Here is a 21,673-nt window from a genome sequence, read left to right as displayed (position 1 = left end):
CAGCAGCACAGTGAGTACAGCACGAACGTTTGGTCTCTGCTCCCACAGCAGAAGAGCCAGGATTGAAAGCTGGTGCTGGACCTGTTCAGCACACAATCACCTTTACATTGGTGCCTCCATCGTTGCTTTCACTGCTCACATTCATACAGGAAAAGCATTTGAATGGAATCAGTCCAGAGGCTGCTCTCTGCTGCGCAGCAACACAGTCAGCACAGAATGAACAGTGGCATCTGCTCACACGGCAGAAGGAGCAGCAGGGAAAGCTAGTGCTCTGCTTCTTCAGCACACAAGCAGCTTTGCCACGGGGTCACCATCATTGCAGTCTCTCCTCGGTTTCATACCTAAAAGTCCATTTGAATCCAAATTCTCAGGTGGTGTCTCTCAGCTGCCCAGCAGCACAGTTAGTACAGCACGAACGTTTGGCCTCTGCTCCCACAGCAGAAGAGCCAGGATTGAAAGCTGGTGCTGGACCTGTTCAGCACACAATCCCTTTTACATTGGTGCATTCATCGTTGCTTTCACTGCTAACACTCATACAGGAAAAGCATTTGAATGGAATCAGTCCAGAGGCTGCTCTCTGCTGCGCAGCAACACAGTCAGCACAGAATGAAAAGTGGCATCTGCTCACACGGCAGAAGGACCAGCAGGGAAAGCTAGTGGTCTGCTTCTTCAGCACACAAGCAGCTTTGCAACGGGGTCACCATCATTGCAGTCTCTCCTCGGTTTCATACCTAAAAGTCCATTTGAATCCAAATTCTCAGGTGGTGTCTCTCAGCTGCCCAGCAGCACAGTGAGTACAGCACGAACGTTTGGCCTCTGCTCCCACAGCAGAAGAGCCAGGATTGAAAGCTGGTGCTGGACCTTTTCAGCACACAATCCCCTTTACATTGGTGCCTCCATCGTTGCTTTCACTGCTCACTTTCATACAGGAAAAGCATTTGAATGGAATCAGTCCAGAGGCTGCTCTCTGCTGCCCAGCAACACAGTCAGCACAGAATGAACAGTGGCATCTGCTCACACGGCAGAAGGAGCAGCAGGGAAAGCTAGTGCTCTGCTTCTTCAGCACACAAGCAGCTTTGCAACGGGGTCACCATCATTGCAGTCTCTCCTCGGGTTCATACCTAAAAGTCCATTTGAATCCAAATTCTCAGGTGGTGTCTCTCAGCTGCCCAGCAGCACAGTGAGTACAGCACGAACGTTTGGTCTCTGCTCCCACAGCAGAAGAGCCAGGATTGAAAGCTGGTGCTGGACCTGTTCAGCACACAATCACCTTTACATTGGTGCCTCCATCGTTGCTTTCACTGCTCACATTCATACAGGAAAAGCATTTGAATGGAATCAGTCCAGAGGCTGCTCTCTGCTGCGCAGCAACACAGTCAGCACAGAATGAACAGTGGCATCTGCTCACACGGCAGAAGGAGCAGCAGGGAAAGCTAGTGCTCTGCTTCTTCAGCACACAAGCAGCTTTGCCACGGGGTCACCATCATTGCAGTCTCTCCTCGGTTTCATACCTAAAAGTCCATTTGAATCCAAATTCTCAGGTGGTGTCTCTCAGCTGCCCAGCAGCACAGTTAGTACAGCACGAACGTTTGGCCTCTGCTCCCACAGCAGAAGAGCCAGGATTGAAAGCTGGTGCTGGACCTGTTCAGCACACAATCCCTTTTACATTGGTGCATTCATCGTTGCTTTCACTGCTCACTTTCATACAGGAAAAGCATTTCAATGGAATCAGTCCAGAGGCTGCTCTCTGCTGCGCAGCAACACAGTCAGCACAGAATGAACAGTGGCATCTGCTCACACGGCAGAAGGACCAGCAGGGAAAGCTAGTGGTCTGCTTCTTCAGCACACAAGCAGCTTTGCAACGGGGTCACCATCATTGCAGTCTCTCCTCGGTTTCATACCTAAAAGTCCATTTGAATCCAAATTCTCAGGTGGTGTCTCTCAGCTGCCCAGCAGCACAGTGATTATAGCACGAACGTTTGGTCTCTGCTCCCACAGCAGAAGAGCCAGGATTGAAAGCTGGTGCTGGACCTGTTCAGCACACAATCCCCTTTACATTGGTGCCTCCATCGTTGCTTTCACTGCTCACTTTCATACAGGAAAAGCATTTGAATGGAATCAGTCCAGAGGCTGCTCTCTGCTGGCAGGTACACAGTCAGCACAGAATGAACAGTGGCATCTGCTCACACGGCAGAAGGAGCAGCAGGGAAAGCTAGTGGTCTGCTTCTTCAGCACATAAGCAGCTTTGCAAAGGGGTCACCATCATTGCAGTCTCTCCTCGGGTTCATACCTAAAAGTCCATTTGAATCCAAATTCTCAGGTGGTGTCTCTCAGCTGCCCAGCAGCACAGTGAGTACCGCACGAACGTTTGGCCTCTGCTCCCACAGCAGAAGAGCCAGGATTGAAAGCTGGTGCTGGACCTGTTCAGCACACAATCACCTTTACATTGGTGCCTCCATCGTTGCTTTCACTGCTCACATTCATACAGGAAAAGCATTTGAATGGAATCAGTCCAGAGGCTGCTCTCTGCTGCGCAGCAACACAGTCAGCACAGAATGAACAGTGGCATCTGCTCACACGGCAGAAGGAGCAGCAGGGAAAGCTAGTGCTCTGCTTCTTCAGCACACAAGCAGCTTTGCAACGGGGTCACCATCATTGCAGTCTCTCCTCGGTTTCATACCTAAAAGTCCATTTGAATCCAAATTCTCAGGTGGTGTCTCTCAGCTGCCCAGCAGCACAGTTAGTACAGCACGAACGTTTGGCCTCTGCTCCCACAGCAGAAGAGCCAGGATTGAAAGCTGCTGCTGGACCTGTTCAGCACACAATCCCTTTTACATTGGTGCATTCATCGTTGCTTTCACTGCTCACTTTCATACAGGAAAAGCATTTGAATGGAATCAGTCCAGAGGCTGCTCTCTGCTGCGCAGCAACACAGTCAGCACAGAATGAACAGTGGCATCTGCTCACACGGCAGAAGGAGCAGCAGGGAAAGCTAGTGCTCTGCTTCTTCAGCACACAAGCAGCTTTGCAACGGGGTCACCATCATTGCAGTCTCTCCTCGGTTTCATACCTAAAAGTCCATTTGAATCCAAATTCTCAGGTGGTGTCTCTCAGCTGCCCAGCAGCACAGTGAGTACAGCACGAACGTTTGGCCTCTGCTCCCACAGCAGAAGAGCCAGGATTGAAAGCTGGTGCTGGACCTTTTCAGCACACAATCCCCTTTACATTGGTGCCTCCATCGTTGCTTTCACTGCTCACTTTCATACAGGAAAAGCATTTGAATAGAATCCGTCCAGAGCCTGCTCCCTGCTGGCAGCAACACAGCACAGAATGAACAGTGGCATCTGCTCACACGGCAGAAGGACCAGCAGGGAAAGCTCGAGCTGTGTCTCTTCAGCACACAAGCAGCTTTGCAACGGGGTCACCATCATTGCAGTCTCTCCTCGGTTTCATACCTAAAAGTCCATTTGAATCCAAATTCTCAAGCGGTCTCAGCTGCCCAGCAGCACAGTGAGTACAGCACGAACGTTTGGCATCTGCTCCCACAGCAGAAGTGCAAGGATTGAAAGCTGGTGCTGGACCTGTTCAGCACACAATCCCCTTTACATTGGTGCATCCATCGTTGCTTTCACTGCTAACACTCGTACAGGAAAAGCATTTGAATAGAATCAGTCCAGAGCCTGCTCCCTGCTGGCAGCAACACAGCACAGAATGAACAGGGGCATCTGCTCACACGGCAGAAGGACCAGCAGGGAAAGCTAGTGCTGTGTCTCTTCAGCACACAAGAAGCTTTGCAACGGGGTCACCATCATTGCAGTCTCTCCTCGGTTTCATACCTAAAAGTCCATTTGAATCCAAATTCTCAGGTGGTGTCTCTCAGCTGCCCAGCAGCACAGTTAGTACAGCACGAACGTTTGGCCTCTGCTCCCACAGCAGAAGAGCCAGGATTGAAAGCTGGTGCTGGACCTGTTCAGCACACAATCCCTTTTACATTGGTGCATTCATCGTTGCTTTCACTGCTCACTTTCATACAGGAAAAGCATTTGAATGGAATCAGTCCAGAGGCTGCTCTCTGCTGCGCAGCAACACAGTCAGCACAGAATGAACAGTGGCATCTGCTCACACGGCAGAAGGAGCAGCAGGGAAAGCTAGTGCTCTGCTTCTTCAGCACACAAGCAGCTTTGCAACGGGGTCACCATCATTGCAGTCTCTCCTCGGTTTCATACCTAAAAGTCCATTTGAATCCAAATTCTCAAGCGGTCTCAGCTGCCCAGCAGCACAGTGAGTACAGCACGAACGTTTGGCATCTGCTCCCACAGCAGAAGAGCAAGGATTGAAAGCTGGTGCTGGACCTGTTCAGCACACAATCCCCTTTACATTGGTGCATCCATCGTTGCTTTCACTGCTCACTTTCATACAGGATTAGCATTTGAATAGATTCAGTCCAGAGGCTGCTCTCTGCTGCGCAGCAACACAGCACAGAATGAACAGTGGCATCTGCTCACACGGCAGAAGGAGCAGCAGGGAAAGCTAGTGCTCTGCTTCTTCAGCACACAAGCAGCTTTGCAACGGGGTCACCATCATTGCAGTCTCTCCTCGGTTTCATACCTAAAAGTCCATTTGAATCCAAATTCTCAGGTGGTGTCTCTCAGCTGCCCAGTAGCACAGTGAGTACAGCACGAACGTTTGGCCTCTGCTCCCACAGCAGAAGAGCCAGGATTGAAAGCTGGTGCTGGACCTGTTCAGCACACAATCCCCTTTACATTGGTGCCTCCATCGTTGCTTTAACTGCTAACACTCATACAGGAAAAGCATTTGAATAGAATCCGCCAGAGCCTGCTCCCTGCTGGCAGCAACACAGCACAGAATGAACAGTGGCATCTGCTCACACGGCAGAAGGAGCAGCAGGGAAAGCTAGTGCTCTGCTTCTTCAGCACACAAGCAGCTTTGCAACGGGGTCACCATCATTGCAGTCTCTCCTCGGCTTCATACCTAAAAGGCCATTTGAATCCAAATTCTCAGGTGGTGTCTCTCAGCTGCCCAGCAGCACAGTGAGTACAGCACGAAAGTTTGGTCTCTTCTCCCACAGCAGAAGAGCCAGGATTGAAAGCTGGTGCTGGACCTGTTCAGCACAAAATCCCCTTTACATTGGTGCCTCCATCGTTGCTTTCACTGCTCACTTTCATACAGGAAAAGCATTTGAATGGAATCAGTCCAGGGCCTGCTCTCTGCTGCGCAGGAACACAGTCAGCACAGAATGAACAGTGGCATCTGCTCACACGGCAGAAGGAGCAGCAGGGAAAGCTAGTGCTCAGCTTCTTCAGCACACAAGCAGCTTTGCAACGGGGTCACCATCATTGCAGTCTCTCCTCGGTTTCATACCTAAAAGTCCATTTAAATCCAAATTCTCAGGTGGTGTCTCTCAGCTGCCCAGCAGCACAGTTAGTACAGCACGAACGTTTGGCCTCTGCTCCCACAGCAGAAGAGCCAGGATTGAAAGCTGGTGCTGGACCTGTTCAGCACACAATCCCCTTTACATTGGTGCCTCCATCGTTGCTTTCACTGCTCACTTTCATACAGGAAAAGCATTTGAATGGAATCAGTCCAGAGCCTGCTCTCTGCTGCGCAGCAACACAGTCAGCACAGAATGAACAGTGGCATCTGCTCACACGGCAGAAGGAGCAGCAGGGAAAGCTAGTGCTCTGCTTCTTCAGCACACAAGCAGCTTTGCAACGGGGTCACCATCATTGCAGTCTCTCCTCGGTTTCATACCTAAAAGTCTATTTGAATCCAAATTCTCAAGCGGTCTCAGCTGCCCAGCAGCACAGTGAGTACAGCACAAACGTTTGGCATCTGCTCCCACAGCAGAAGAGCAAGGATTGAAAGCTGGTGCTGGACCTGTTCAGCACACAATCCCCTTTATATTGGTGCATCCATCGTTGCTTTCACTGTTAACACTCGTACAGGAAAAGCATTTGAATAGAATCAGTCCAGAGCCTGCTCCCTGCTGGCAGCAACACAGCACAGAATGAACAGTGGCATCTGCTCACACGGCAGAAGGACCAGCAGGGAAAGCTAGTGCTGTGTCTCTTCAGCACACAAGAAGCTTTGCAACGGGGTCACCATCATTGCAGTCTCTCCTCGGTTTCATACCTAAAAGTCCATTTGAATCCAAATTCTCAGGTGGTGTCTCTCAGCTGCCCAGCAGCACAGTGAGTACAGCACGAACGTTTGGCCTCTGCTCCCACAGCAGAAGAGCCAGGATTGAAAGCTGGTGCTGGACCTGTTCAGCACACAATCCCCTTTACATTGGTGCCTCCATCGTTGCTTTCACTGCTCACATTCATACAGGAAAAGCATTTGAATGGAATCAGTCCAGAGCCTGCTCTCTGCTGCGCAGGAACACAGTCAGCACAGAATGAACAGGGGCATCTGCTCACACGGCAGAAGGAGCAGCAGGGAAAGCTAGTGCTCGTCTTCTTCAGCACACAAGCAGCTTTGCAACGGGGTCACCATCATTGCAGTCTCTCCTCGGTTTCATACCTAAAAGTCCATTTGAATCCGAATCACAGGTGGTGTCGCTCAGCTGCCAGCAGCACAGTGAGTACAGCACGAACGTTTGGCATCTGCTCCCACAGCAGAAGAGCAAGGATTGAAAGCTGGTGCTGGACCTGTTCAGCACACAATCCCCTTTACATTGGTGCATCCATCGTTGCTTTTACTGCTAACACTCGTACAGGAAAAGCATTTGAATAGAATCAGAGTAGAGCCTGCTCCCTGCTGGCAGCAACACAGCGCAGAATGAACAGGGGCATCTGCTCACACGGCAGAAGAACCCGCAGGGAAAGCTAGTGCTGTGTCTCTTCAGCACACAAGAAGCTTTGCAACGGGGTCACCATCATTGCAGTCTCTCCTCGGTTTCATACCTAAAAGTCCATTTGAATCCAAATTCTCAGGTGGTGTCTCTCAGCTGCCCAGCAGCACAGTTAGTACAGCACGAACGTTTGGCCTCTGCTCCCACAGCAGAAGAGCCAGGATTGAAAGCTGGTGCTGGACCTGTTCAGCACACAATCACCTTTACATTGGTGCCTCCATCGTTGCTTTCACTGCTCACATTCATACAGGAAAAGCATTTGAATGGAATCAGTCCAGAGGCTGCTCTCTGCTGCGCAGCAACACAGTCAGCACAGAATGAACAGTGGCATCTGCTCACACGGCAGAAGGAGCAGCAGGGAAAGCTAGTGCTCTGCTTCTTCAGCACACAAGCAGCTTTGCAACGGGGTCACCATCATTGCAGTCTCTCCTCGGTTTCCTACCTAAAAGTCCATTTGAATCCGAATTCTCAGGTGGTGTCGCTCAGCTGCCCAGCAGCACAGTGAGTACAGCACGAACGTTTGGCCTCTGCTCCCACAGCAGAAGAGCCAGGATTGAAAGCTGGTGCTGGACCTGTTCAGCACACAATCCCCTTTACATTGGTGCCTCCATCGTTGCTTTCACTGCTAACACTCATACAGGAAAAGCATTTGAATAGAATCCGTCCAGAGCCTGCTCCCTGCTGGCAGCAACACAGCACAGAATGAACAGGGGCATCTGCTCACACGGCAGAAGGACCCGCAGGGAAAGCTAGTGCTGTGTCTCTTCAGCACACAAGAAGCTTTGCAACGGGGTCACCATCATTGCAGTCTCTCCTCGGGTTCATACCTAAAAGTCCATTTGAATCCAAATTCTCAGGTGGTGTCTCTCAGCTGCCCAGCAGCACAGTGAGTACAGCACGAACGTTTGGTCTCTTCTCCCACAGCAGAAGAGCCAGGATTGAAAGCTGGTGCTGGACCTGTTCAGCACACAATCCCCTTTACATTGGTGCCTCCATCGTTGCTTTCACTGCTCACTTTCATACAGGAAAAGCATTTGAATGGAATCAGTCCAGGGCCTGCTCTCTGCTGCGCAGGAACACAGTCAGCACAGAATGAACAGTGGCATCTGCTCACACGGCAGAAGGAGCAGCAGGGAAAGCTAGTGCTCAGCTTCTTCAGCACACAAGCAGCTTTGCAAAGGGGTCACCATCATTGAAGTCTCTCCTCGGTTTCATACCTAAAAGTCCATTTGAATCCAAATTCTCAGGTGGTGTCTCTCAGCTGCCCAGCAGCACAGTTAGTACAGCACGAACGTTTGGCCTCTGCTCCCACAGCAGAAGAGCCAGGATTGAAAGCTGGTGCTGGACCTGTTCAGCACACAATCACCTTTACATTGGTGCCTCCATCGTTGCTTTCACTGCTCACATTCATACAGGAAAAGCATTTGAATGGAATCAGTCCAGAGGCTGCTCTCTGCTGCGCAGCAACACAGTCAGCACAGAATCAACAGTGGCATCTGCTCACACGGCAGAAGGACCAGCAGGGAAAGCTAGTGCTCTGCTTCTTCAGCACACAAGCAGCTTTGCAACGGGGTCACCATCATTGCAGTCTCTCCTCGGCTTCATACCTAAAAGTCCATTTGAATCCAAATTCTCACGTGGTGTCGCTCAGCTGCCCAGCAGCACAGTTAGTACAGCACGAACGTTTGGCCTCTGCTCCCACAGCAGAAGAGCCAGGATTGAAAGCTGGTGCTGGACCTGTTCAGCACACAATCCCCTTTACATTGGTGCCTCCATCGTTGCTTTCACTGCTCACATTCATACAGGAAAAGCATTTGAATGGAATCAGTCCAGGGGCTGCTCTCTGCTGCGCAGGAACACAGTCAGCACAGAATGAACAGTGGCATCTGCTCACACGGCAGAAGGAGCAGCAGGGAAAGCTAGTGCTCTGCTTCTTCAGCACACAAGCAGCTTTGCAACGGGGTCACCATCATTGCAGTCTCTCCTCGGTTTCATACCTAAAAGTCTATTTGAATCCAAATTCTCAAGCGGTCTCAGCTGCCCAGCAGCACAGTGAGTACAGCACGAACGTTTGGCATCTGCTCCCACAGCAGAAGAGCCAGGATTGAAAGCTGGTGCTGGACCTGTTCAGCACACAATCCCCTTTACATTGGTGCATCCATCGTTGCTTTCACTGCTAACACTCGTACAGGAAAAGCATTTGAATAGAATCCGTCCAGAGCCTGCTCCCTGCTGGCAGCAACACAGCACAGAATGAACAGTGGCATCTGCTCACACGGCAGAAGGACCAGCAGGGAAATCTCGGGCTGTGTCTCTTCAGCACACAAGCAGCTTTGCAACGGGGTCACCATCATTGCAGTCTCTCCTCGGTTTCCTACCTAAAAGTCCATTTGAATCCAAATTCTCAGGTGGTGTCTCTCAGCTGCCCAGCAGCACAGTGAGTACAGCACGAACGTTTGGCCTCTGCTCCCACAGCAGAAGAGCCAGGATTGAAAGCTGGTGCTGGACCTGTTCAGCACACAATCCCCTTTACATTGGTGCCTCCATCGTTGCTTTCACTGCTCACTTTCATACAGGAAAAGCATTTGAATGGAATCAGTCCAGAGGCTGCTCTCTGCTGCGCAGGAACACAGTCAGCAGAGAATGAACAGTGGCATCTGCTCACACGGCAGAAGGAGCAGCAGGGAAAGCTAGTGCTCTGCTTCTTCAGCACACAAGCAGCTTTGCAACGGGGTCACCATCATTGCAGTCTCTCCTCGGTTTCATACCTAAAAGTCTATTTGAATCCAAATTCTCAAGCGGTCTCAGCTGCCCAGCAGCACAGTGAGTACAGCACGAACGTTTGGCATCTGCTCCCACAGCAGAAGAGCCAGGATTGAAAGCTGGTGCTGGACCTGTTCAGCACACAATCCCCTTTACATTGGTGCATCCATCGTTGCTTTCACTGCTAACACTCGTACAGGAAAAGCATTTGAATAGAATCCGTCCAGAGCCTGCTCCCTGCTGGCAGCAACACAGCACAGAATGAACAGTGGCATCTGCTCACACGGCAGAAGGACCAGCAGGGAAAGCTCGGGCTGTGTCTCTTCAGCACACAAGCAGCTTTGCAACGGGGTCACCATCATTGCAGTCTCTCCTCGGTTTCCTACCTAAAAGTCCATTTGAATCCAAATTCTCAGGTGGTGTCTCTCAGCTGCCCAGCAGCACAGTGAGTACAGCACGAACGTTTGGCCTCTGCTCCCACAGCAGAAGAGCCAGGATTGAAAGCTGGTGCTGGACCTGTTCAGCACACAATCCCCTTTACATTGGTGCCTCCATCGTTGCTTTCACTGCTCACTTTCATACAGGAAAAGCATTTGAATGGAATCAGTCCAGAGGCTGCTCTCTGCTGCGCAGCAACACAGTCAGCACAGAATGAACAGTGGCATCTGCTCACACGGCAGAAGGAGCAGCAGGGAAAGCTAGTGCTCTGCTTCTTCAGCACACAAGCAGCTTTGCAACGGGGTCACCATCATTGCAGTCTCTCCTCGGTTTCATACCTAAAAGTCCATTTGAATCCGAATTCTCAGGTGGTGTCGCTCAGCTGCCCAGCAGCACAGTGTGTACAGCACGAACGTTTGGCCTCTGCTCCCACAGCAGAAGAGCCAGGATTGAAAGCTGGTGCTGGACCTGTTCAGCACACAATCCCCTTTACATTGGTGCCTCCATCGTTGCTTTCACTGCTAACACTCATACAGGAAAAGCATTTGAATAGAATCCGTCCAGAGCCTGCTCCCTGCTGGCAGCAACACCGCACAGAATGAACAGGGGCATCTGCTCACACGGCAGAAGGAGCAGCAGGGAAAGCTAGTGCTCTGCTTCTTCAGCACACAAGCAGCTTTGCAACGGGGTCACCATCATTGCAGTCTCTCCTCGGTTTCATACCTAAAAGTCCATTTGAATCCAAATTCTCAGGTGGTGTCTCTCAGCTGCCCAGCAGCACAGTTAGTACAGCACGAACGTTTGGCCTCTGCTCCCACAGCAGAAGAGCCAGGATTGAAAGCTGGTGCTGGACCTGTTCAGCACACAATCCCCTTTATATTGGTGCCTCCATCGTTGCTTTCACTGCTCACATTCATACAGGAAAAGCATTTGAATGGAATCAGTCCAGAGGCTGCTCTCTGCTGCGCAGCAACACAGTCAGCACAGAATGAACAGTGGCATCTGCTCACACGGCAGAAGGAGCAGCAGGGAAAGCTAGTGCTCTGCTTCTTCAGCACACAAGCAGCTTTGCAACGGGGTCACCATCATTGCAGTCTCTCCTCGGTTTCATACCTAAAAGTCCATTTGAATCCAAATTCTCAGGTGGTGTCTCTCAGCTGCCCAGCAGCACAGTGAGTACAGCACGAACGTTTGGCCTCTGCTCCCACAGCAGAAGAGCCAGGATTGAAAGCTGGTGCTGGACCTGTTCAGCACACAATCCCCTTTACATTGGTGCCTCCATCGTTGCTTTCACTGCTAACACTCATACAGGAAAAGCATTTGAATAGAATCCGTCCAGAGCCTGCTCCCTGTTGGCAGCAACACAGCACAGAATGAACAGTGGCATTTGCTCACACGGCAGAAGGAGCAGCAGGGAAAGCTAGTGCTCTGCTTCTTCAGCACACAAGCAGCTTTGCAACGGGGTCACCATCATTGCAGTCTCTCCTCGGTTTCATACCTAAAAGTCCATTTGAATCCAAATTCTCAGGTGGTGTCTCTCAGCTGCCCAGCAGCACAGTTAGTACAGCACGAACGTTTGGCCTCTGCTCCCACAGCAGAAGAGCCAGGATTGAAAGCTGGTGCTGGACCTGTTCAGCACACAATCACCTTTACATTGGTGCCTCCATCGTTGCTTTCACTGCTCACATTCATACAGGAAAAGCATTTGAATGGAATCAGTCCAGAGGCTGCTCTCTGCTGCGCAGGAACACAGCACAGAATGAACAGTGGCATCTGCTCACACGGCAGAAGGAGCAGCAGGGAAAGCTAGTGCTCTGCTTCTTCAGCACACAAGCAGCTTTGCAAAGGGGTCACCATCATTGCAGTCTCTCCTCGGTTTCATACCTAAAAGTCCATTTGAATCCAAATTCTCAGGTGGTGTCTCTCAGCTGCCCAGCAGCACAGTGAGTACAGCACGAATGTTTGGCCTCTGCTCCCACAGCAGAAGAGCCAGGATTGAAAGCTGGTGCTGGACCTGTTCAGCACACAATCCCTTTTACATTGGTGCATTCATCGTTGCTTTCACTACTCACTTTCATACAGGAAAAGCATTTGAATGGAATCAGTCCAGAGGCTGCTCTCTGCTGTGCAGCAACACAGTCAGCACAGAATGAACAGTGGCATCTGCTCACACGGCAGAAGGAGCAGCAGGGAAAGCTAGTGCTCTGCTTCTTCAGCACACAAGCAGCTTTGCAACGGGGTCACCATCATTGCAGTCTCTCCTCGGTTTCATACCTAAAAGTCCATTTGAATCCAAATTCTCAAGCGGTCTCAGCTGCCCAGAGGCACAGTGAGTACAGCACGAACGTTTGGCCTCTGCTCCCACAGCAGAAGAGCCAGGATTGAAAGCTGGTGCTGGACCTGTTCAGCACACAATCCCCTTTACATTGGTGCCTCCATCGTTGCTTTCACTGCTCACATTCATACAGGAAAAGCATTTGAATGGAATCAGTCCAGAGCCTGCTCTCTGCTGCGCAGGAACACAGTCAGCACAGAATGAACAGTGGCATCTGCTCACACGGCAGAAGGAGCAGCAGGGAAAGCTAGTGCTCTGCTTCTTCAGCACACAAGCAGCTTTGCAACGGGGTCACCATCATTGCAGTCTCTCCTCGGTTTCATACCTAAAAGTCTATTTGAATCCAAATTCTCAAGCGGTCTCAGCTGCCCAGCAGCACAGTGAGTACAGCACGAACGTTTGGCATCTGCTCCCACAGCAGAAGAGCCAGGATTGAAAGCTGGTGCTGGACCTGTTCAGCACACAATCCCCTTTACATTGGTGCATTCATCGTTGCTTTCACTGCTAACACTCATACAGGAAAAGCATTTGAATAGAATCCGTCCAGAGCCTGCTCCCTGCTGGCAGCAACACAGCACAGAATGAACAGTGGCATCTGCTCACACGGCAGAAGGACCAGCAGGGAAAGCTAGTGCTCTGCTTCTTCAGCACACAAGCAGCTTTGCAACGGGGTCACCATCATTGCAGTCTCTCCTCGGGTTCATACCTAAAAGTCCATTTGAATCCAAATTCTCAGGTGGTGTCTCTCAGCTGCCCAGCAGCACAGTGAGTACAGCACGAACGTTTGGCCTCTGCTCCCACAGCAGAAGAGCCAGGATTGAAAGCTGGTGCTGGACCTGTTCAGCACACAATCACCTTTACATTGGTGCCTCCATCGTTGCTTTCACTGCTCACATTCATACAGGAAAAGCATTTGAATGGAATCAGTCCAGAGGCTGCTCTCTGCTGCGCAGCAACACAGTCAGCACAGAATGAACAGTGGCATCTGCTCACACGGCAGAAGGAGCAGCAGGGAAAGCTAGTGCTCTGCTTCTTCAGCACACAAGCAGCTTTGCAACGGGGTCACCATCATTGCAGTCTCTCCTCGGTTTCATACCTAAAAGTCCATTTGAATCCGAATTCTCAGGTGGTGTCGCTCAGCTGCCCAGCAGCACAGTGTGTACAGCACGAACGTTTGGCCTCTGCTCCCACAGCAGAAGAGCCAGGATTGAAAGCTGGTGCTGGACCTGTTCAGCACACAATCCCCTTTACATTGGTGCCTCCATCGTTGCTTTCACTGCTAACACTCATACAGGAAAAGCATTTGAATAGAATCCGTCCAGAGCCTGCTCCCTGCTGGCAGCAACACCGCACAGAATGAACAGGGGCATCTGCTCACACGGCAGAAGGAGCAGCAGGGAAAGCTAGTGCTCTGCTTCTTCAGCACACAAGCAGCTTTGCAACGGGGTCACCATCATTGCAGTCTCTCCTCGGTTTCATACCTAAAAGTCCATTTGAATCCAAATTCTCAGGTGGTGTCTCTCAGCTGCCCAGCAGCACAGTTAGTACAGCACGAACGTTTGGCCTCTGCTCCCACAGCAGAAGAGCCAGGATTGAAAGCTGGTGCTGGACCTGTTCAGCACACAATCCCCTTTATATTGGTGCCTCCATCGTTGCTTTCACTGCTCACATTCATACAGGAAAAGCATTTGAATGGAATCAGTCCAGAGGCTGCTCTCTGCTGCACAGCAACACAGTCAGCACAGAATGAGCAGTGGCATCTGCTCACACGGCAGAAGGAGCAGCAGGGAAAGCTAGTGCTCTGCTTCTTCAGCACACAAGCAGCTTTGCAACGGGGTCACCATCATTGCAGTCTCTCCTCGGTTTCATACCTAAAAGTCCATTTGAATCCAAATTCTCAGGTGGTGTCTCTCAGCTGCCCAGCAGCACAGTGAGTACAGCACGAACGTTTGGCCTCTGCTCCCACAGCAGAAGAGCCAGGATTGAAAGCTGGTGCTGGACCTGTTCAGCACACAATCCCCTTTACATTGGTGCCTCCATCGTTGCTTTCACTGCTAACACTCATACAGGAAAAGCATTTGAATAGAATCCGTCCAGAGCCTGCTCCCTGTTGGCAGCAACACAGCACAGAATGAACAGTGGCATCTGCTCACACGGCAGAAGGAGCAGCAGGGAAAGCTAGTGCTCTGCTTCTTCAGCACACAAGCGGCTTTGCAACGGGGTCACCATCATTGCAGTCTCTCCTCGGTTTCCTACCTAAAAGTCCATTTGAATCCAAATTCTCAGGTGGTGTCTCTCAGCTGCCCAGCAGCACAGTGAGTACAGCACGAACGTTTGGCCTCTGCTCCCACAGCAGAAGAGCCAGGATTGAAAGCTGGTGCTGGACCTGTTCAGCACACAATCCCCTTTACATTGGTGCCTCCATCGTTGCTTTAACTGCTAACACTCATACAGGAAAAGCATTTGAATAGAATCCGTCCAGAGCATGCTCCCTGCTGCGCAGCAACAAAGTCAGCACAGAATGAACAGTGGCATCTGCTCACAAGGCAGAAGGAGCAGCAGGGAAAGCTAGTGCTCTGCTTCTTCAGCACACAAGCAGCTTTGCAACGGGGTCACCATCATTGCAGTCTCTCCTCGGTTTCATACCTAAAAGTCCATTTGAATCCAAATTCTCAGGTGGTGTCTCTCAGCTGCCCAGCAGCACAGTTAGTACAGCACGAACGTTTGGCCTCTGCTCCCACAGCAGAAGAGCCAGGATTGAAAGCTGGTGCTGGACCTGTTCAGCACACAATCACCTTTACATTGGTGCCTCCATCGTTGCTTTCACTGCTCACTTTCATACAGGAAAAGCATTTGAATGGAATCAGTCCAGAGGCGGCTCTCTGCTGCGCAGCAACACAGTCAGCACAGAATGAACAGTGGCATCTGCTCACAAGGCAGAAGGAGCAGCAGGGAAAGCTAGTGCTCTGCTTCTTCAGCACACAAGCAGCTTTGCAACGGGGTCACCATCATTGCAGTCTCTCCTCGGTTTCATACCTAAAAGTCCATTTGAATCCAAATTCTCAAGCGGTCTCAGCTGCCCAGAGGCACAGTGAGTACAGCACGAACGTTTGGCCTCTGCTCCCACAGCAGAAGAGCCAGGATTGAAAGCTGGTGCTGGACCTGTTCAGCACACAATCCCCTTTACATTGGTGCCTCCATCGTTGCTTTAACTGCTAACACTCATACAGGAAAAGCATTTGAATAGAATCCGTCCAGAGCCTGCTCCCTGTTGGCAGCAACACAGCACAGAATGAACAGTGGCATCTGCTCACACGGCAGAAGGAGCAGCAGGGAAAGCTAGTGCTCTGCTTCTTCAGCACACAAGCAGCTTTGCAACGGGGTCACCATCATTGCAGTCTCTCCTCGGTTTCATACCTAAAAGTCCATTTGAATCCAAATTCTCAGGTGGTGTCTCTCAGCTGCCCAGCAGCACAGTTAGTACAGCACGAACGTTTGGCCTCTGCTCCCACAGCAGAAGAGCCAGGATTGAAAGCTGGTGCTGGACCTGTTCAGCACACAATCCCCTTTACATTGGTGCCTCCATCGTTGCTTTCAGTGCTCACATTCATACAGGAAAAGCATTTGAATGGAATCAGTCCAGAGGCTGCTCTCTGCTGCGCAGGAACACAGTCAGCACAGAATGAACAGTGGCATCTGCTCACACGGCAGAAGGAGCAGCAGGGAAAGCTAGTGCTCTGCTTCTTCAGCACACAAGCAGCTTTGCAAAGGGGTCACCATCATTGCAGTCTCTCCTCGGGTTCATACCTAAAAGTCCATTTGAATCCAAATTCTCAGGTGGTGTCTCTCAGCTGCCCAGCAGCACAGTGAGTACAGCACGAACGTTTGGCCTCTGCTCCCACAGCAGAAGAGCCAGGATTGAAAGCTGGTGCTGGACCTGTTCAGCACACAATCACCTTTACATTGGTGCCTCCATCGTTGCTTTCACTGCTCACATTCATACAGGAAAAGCATTTGAATGGAATCAGTCCAGAGGCTGCTTTCTGCTGCGCAGCAACACAGTCAGCACAGAATGAACAGTGGCATCTGCTCACAAGGCAGAAGGAGCAGCAGGGAAAGCTAGTGCTCTGCTTCTTCAGCACACAAGCAGCTTTGCAACGGGGTCACCATCATTGCAGTCTCTCCTCGGTTTCATACCTAAAAGTCCATTTGAATCCAAATTCTCAGGTGGTGTCTCTCAGCTGCCCAGCAGCACAGTTAGTACAGCACGAACGTTTGGCCTCTGCTCCCACAGCAGAAGAGCCAGGATTGAAAGCTGGTGCTGGACCTGTTCAGCACACAATCCCCTTTACATTGGTGCCTCCATCGTTGCTTTCACTACTCACTTTCATACAGGAAAAGCATTTGAATGGAATCAGTCCAGAGGCTGCTCTCTGCTGTGCAGCAACACAGTCAGCACAGAATGAACAGTGGCATCTGCTCACACGGCAGAAGGAGCAGCAGGGAAAGCTAGTGCTCTGCTTCTTCAGCACACAAGCAGCTTTGCAACGGGGTCACCATCATTGCAGTCTCTCCTCGGTTTCATACCTAAAAGTCCATTTGAATCCAAATTCTCAGGTGGTCTCAGCTGCCCAGAGGCACAGTGAGTACAGCACGAACGTTTGTCCTCTGCTCCCACAGCAGAAGAGCCAGGATTGAAAGCTGGTGCTGGACCTGTTCAGCACACAATCACCTTTAAATTGGTGCCTGGATCGTTGCTTTAACTGCTAACACTCATACAGGAAAAGCATTTGAATGGAATCCGTCCAGAGCCTGCTCTCTGCTGGCAGCAACACAGCACAGAATGAACAGTGGCATCTGCTCACACGGCAGAAGGAGCAGCAGGGAAAGCTAGTGCTCTGCTTCTTCAGCACACAAGCAGCTTTGCAACGGGGTCACCATCATTGCAGTCTCTCCTCGGTTTCATACCTAAAAGTCCATTTGAATCCAAATTCTCAGGTGGTGTCTCTCAGCTGCCCAGCAGCACAGTTAGTACAGCACGAACGTTTGGCCTCTGCTCCCACAGCAGAAGAGCCAGGATTGAAAGCTGGTGCTGGACCTGTTCAGCACACAATCACCTTTACATTGGTGCCTCCATCGTTGCTTTCACTGCTCACATTCATACAGGAAAAGCATTTGAATGGAATCAGTCCAGAGGCTGCTCTCTGCTGCGCAGCAACACAGTCAGCACAGAATGAACAGTGGCATCTGCTCACAAGGCAGAAGGAGCAGCAGGGAAAGCTAGTGCTCTGCTTCTTCAGCACACAAGCAGCTTTGCAAAGGGGTCACCATCATTGCAGTCTCTCCTCGGTTTCATACCTAAAAGTCCATTTGAATCCAAATTCTCAGGTGGTGTCTCTCAGCTGCCCAGCAGCACAGTGAGTACAGCACGAACGTTTGGCCTCTGCTCCCACAGCAGAAGAGCCAGGATTGAAAGCTGGTGCTGGACCTGTTCAGCACACAATCACCTTTACATTGGTGCCTCCATCGTTGCTTTCACTGCTCACATTCATACAGGAAAAGCATTTGAATGGAATCAGTCCAGAGGCTGCTCTCTGCTGCGCAGCAACACAGTCAGCACAGAATGAACAGTGGCATCTGCTCACACGGCAGAAGGAGCAGCAGGGAAAGCTAGTGCTCTGCTTCTTCAGCACACAAGCAGCTTTGCAACGGGGTCACCATCATTGCAGTCTCTCCTCGGTTTCATACCTAAAAGTCCATTTGAATCCGAATTCTCAGGTGGTGTCGCTCAGCTGCCCAGCAGCACAGTGTGTACAGCACGAACGTTTGGCCTCTGCTCCCACAGCAGAAGAGCCAGGATTGAAAGCTGGTGCTGGACCTGTTCAGCACACAATCCCCTTTACATTGGTGCCTCCATCGTTGCTTTCACTGCTAACACTCATACAGGAAAAGCATTTGAATAGAATCCGTCCAGAGCCTGCTCCCTGCTGGCAGCAACACCGCACAGAATGAACAGTGGCATCTGCTCACACGGCAGAAGGAGCAGCAGGGAAAGCTAGTGCTCTGCTTCTTCAGCACACAAGCAGCTTTGCAACGGGGTCACCATCATTGCAGTCTCTCCTCGGTTTCATACCTAAAAGTCCATTTGAATCCAAATTCTCAGGTGGTGTCTCTCAGCTGCCCAGCAGCACAGTGAGTACAGCACGAACGTTTGGCCTCTGCTCCCACAGCAGAAGAGCCAGGATTGAAAGCTGGTGCTGGACCTGTTCAGCACACAATCCCCTTTATATTGGTGCCTCCATCGTTGCTTTCACTGCTCACATTCATACAGGAAAAGCATTTGAATGGAATCAGTCCAGAGGCTGCTCTCTGCTGCGCAGCAACACAGTCAGCACAGAATGAACAGTGGCATCTGCTCACAAGGCAGAAGGAGCAGCAGGGAAAGCTAGTGCTCTGCTTCTTCAGCACACAAGCAGCTTTGCAACGGGGTCACCATCATTGCAGTCTCTCCACGGTTTCATACCTAAAAGTCCATTTGAATCCAAATTCTCAAGCGGTCTCAGCTGCCCAGAGGCACAGTGAGTACAGCACGAACGTTTGGCCTCTGCTCCCACAGCAGAAGAGCCAGGATTGAAAGCTGGTGCTGGACCTGTTCAGCACACAATCCCCTTTACATTGGTGCCTCCATCGTTGCTTTAACTGCTAACACTCATACAGGAAAAGCATTTGAATAGAATCCGTCCAGAGCCTGCTCTCTGCTGGCAGCAACACAGCACAGAATGAACAGTGGCATCTGCTCACACGGCAGAAGGAGCAGCAGGGAAAGCTAGTGCTCTGCTTCTTCAGCACACAAGCAGCTTTGCAACGGGGTCACCATCATTGCAGTCTCTCCTCGGTTTCATACCTAAAAGTCCATTTGAATCCAAATTCTCAGGTGGTGTCTCTCAGCTGCCCAGCAGCACAGTGAGTACAGCACGAACGTTTGGCCTCTGCTCCCACAGCAGAAGAGCCAGGATTGAAAGCTGGTGCTGGACCTGTTCAGCACACAATCCCCTTTACATTGGTGCCTCCATCGTTGCTTTAACTGCTAACACTCATACAGGAAAAGCATTTGAATAGAATCCGTCCAGAGCCTGCTCCCTGTTGGCAGCAACACAGCACAGAATGAACAGTGGCATCTGCTCACACGGCAGAAGGAGCAGCAGGGAAAGCTAGTGCTCTGCTTCTTCAGCACACAAGCAGCTTTGCAACGGGGTCACCATCATTGCAGTCTCTCCTCGGTTTCATACCTAAAAGTCCATTTGAATCCAAATTCTCAGGTGGTGTCTCTCAGCTGCCCAGCAGCACAGTTAGTACAGCACGAACGTTTGGCCTCTGCTCCCACAGCAGAAGAGCCAGGATTGAAAGCTGGTGCTGGACCTGTTCAGCACACAATCACCTTTACATTGGTGCCTCCATCGTTGCTTTCACTGCTCACATTCATACAGGAAAAGCATTTGAATGGAATCAGTCCAGAGGCTGCTCTCTGCTGCGCAGGAACACAGCACAGAATGAACAGTGGCATCTGCTCACACGGCAGAAGGAGCAGCAGGGAAAGCTAGTGCTCTGCTTCTTCAGCACACAAGCAGCTTTGCAAAGGGGTCACCATCATTGCAGTCTCTCCTCGGGTTCATACCTAAAAGTCCATTTGAATCCAAATTCTCAGGTGGTGTCTCTCAGCTGCCCAGCAGCACAGTGAGTACAGCACGAACGTTTGGCCTCTGCTCCCACAGCAGAAGAGCCAGGATTGAAAGCTGGTGCTGGACCTGTTCAGCACACAATCCCCTTTACATTGGTGCCTCCATCGTTGCTTTCACTGCTAACACTCATACAGGAAAAGCATTTGAATAGAATCCGTCCAGAGCCTGCTCCCTGTTGGCAGCAACACAGCACAGAATGAACAGTGGCATCTGCTCACACGGCAGAAGGAGCAGCAGGGAAAGCTAGTGCTCTGCTTCTTCAGCACACAAGCAGCTTTGCAACGGGGTCACCATCATTGCAGTCTCTCCTCGGTTTCATACCTAAAAGTCCATTTGAATCCAAATTCTCAGGTGGTCTCAGCTGCCCAGAGGCACAGTGAGTACAGCACGAACGTTTGTCCTCTGCTCCCACAGCAGAAGAGCCAGGATTGAAAGCTGGTGCTGGACCTGTTCAGCACACAATCACCTTTACATTGGTGCCTGGATCGTTGCTTTAACTGCTAACACTCATACAGGAAAAGCATTTGAATTGAATCCGTCCAGAGCCTGCTCTCTGCTGGCAGCAACACAGCACAGAATGAACAGTGGCATCTGCTCACACGGCAGAAGGAGCAGCAGGGAAAGCTAGTGCTCTGCTTCTTCAGCACACAAGCAGCTTTGCAACGGGGTCACCATCATTGCAGTCTCTCCTCGGTTTCATACCTAAAAGTCCATTTGAATCCAAATTCTCAGGTGGTGTCTCTCAGCTGCCCAGCAGCACAGTTAGTACAGCACGAACGTTTGGCCTCTGCTCCCACAGCAGAAGAGCCAGGATTGAAAGCTGGTGCTGGACCTGTTCAGCACACAATCCCTTTTACATTGGTGCATTCATCGTTGCTTTCACTGCTCACTTTCATACAGGAAAAGCATTTGAATGGAATCAGTCCAGAGGCTGCTCTCTGCTGCGCAGCAACACAGTCAGCACAGAATGAACAGTAGCATCTGCTCACACGGCAGAAGGAGCAGCAGGGAAAGCTAGTGCTCTGCTTCTTCAGCACACAAGCAGCTTTGCAACGGGGTCACCATCATTGCAGTCTCTCCTCGGGTTCATACCTAAAAGTCCATTTGAATCCAAATTCTCAGGTGGTGTCTCTCAGCTGCCCAGCAGCACAGTGAGTACAGCACGAACGTTTGGCCTCTGCTCCCACAGCAGAAGAGCCAGGATTGAAAGCTGGTGCTGGACCTGTTCAGCACACAATCCCCTTTATATTGGTGCCTCCATCGTTGCTTTAACTGCTAACACTCATACAGGAAAAGCATTTGAATAGAATCCGTCCAGAGCCTGCTCCCTGCTGCGCAGCAACACAGCACAGAATGAACAGTGGCATCTGCTCACAAGGCAGAAGGAGCAGCAGGGAAAGCTAGTGCTCTGCTTCTTCAGCACACAAGCAGCTTTGCAACGGGGTCACCATCATTGCAGTCTCTCCTCGGTTTCATACCTAAAAGTCCATTTGAATCCAAATTCTCAGGTGGTGTCTCTCAGCT

Source organism: Pezoporus flaviventris, unplaced genomic scaffold (assembly GCF_033815535.1).
Source record: "Pezoporus flaviventris isolate CSIRO_AGI_PZ_B2104156 unplaced genomic scaffold, CSIRO_AGI_Pfla_v1 ptg000184l, whole genome shotgun sequence".
Lineage (NCBI taxonomy): Eukaryota > Metazoa > Chordata > Aves > Psittaciformes > Psittacidae > Pezoporus > Pezoporus flaviventris.
This window is presented reverse-complemented; position numbering follows the sequence as displayed.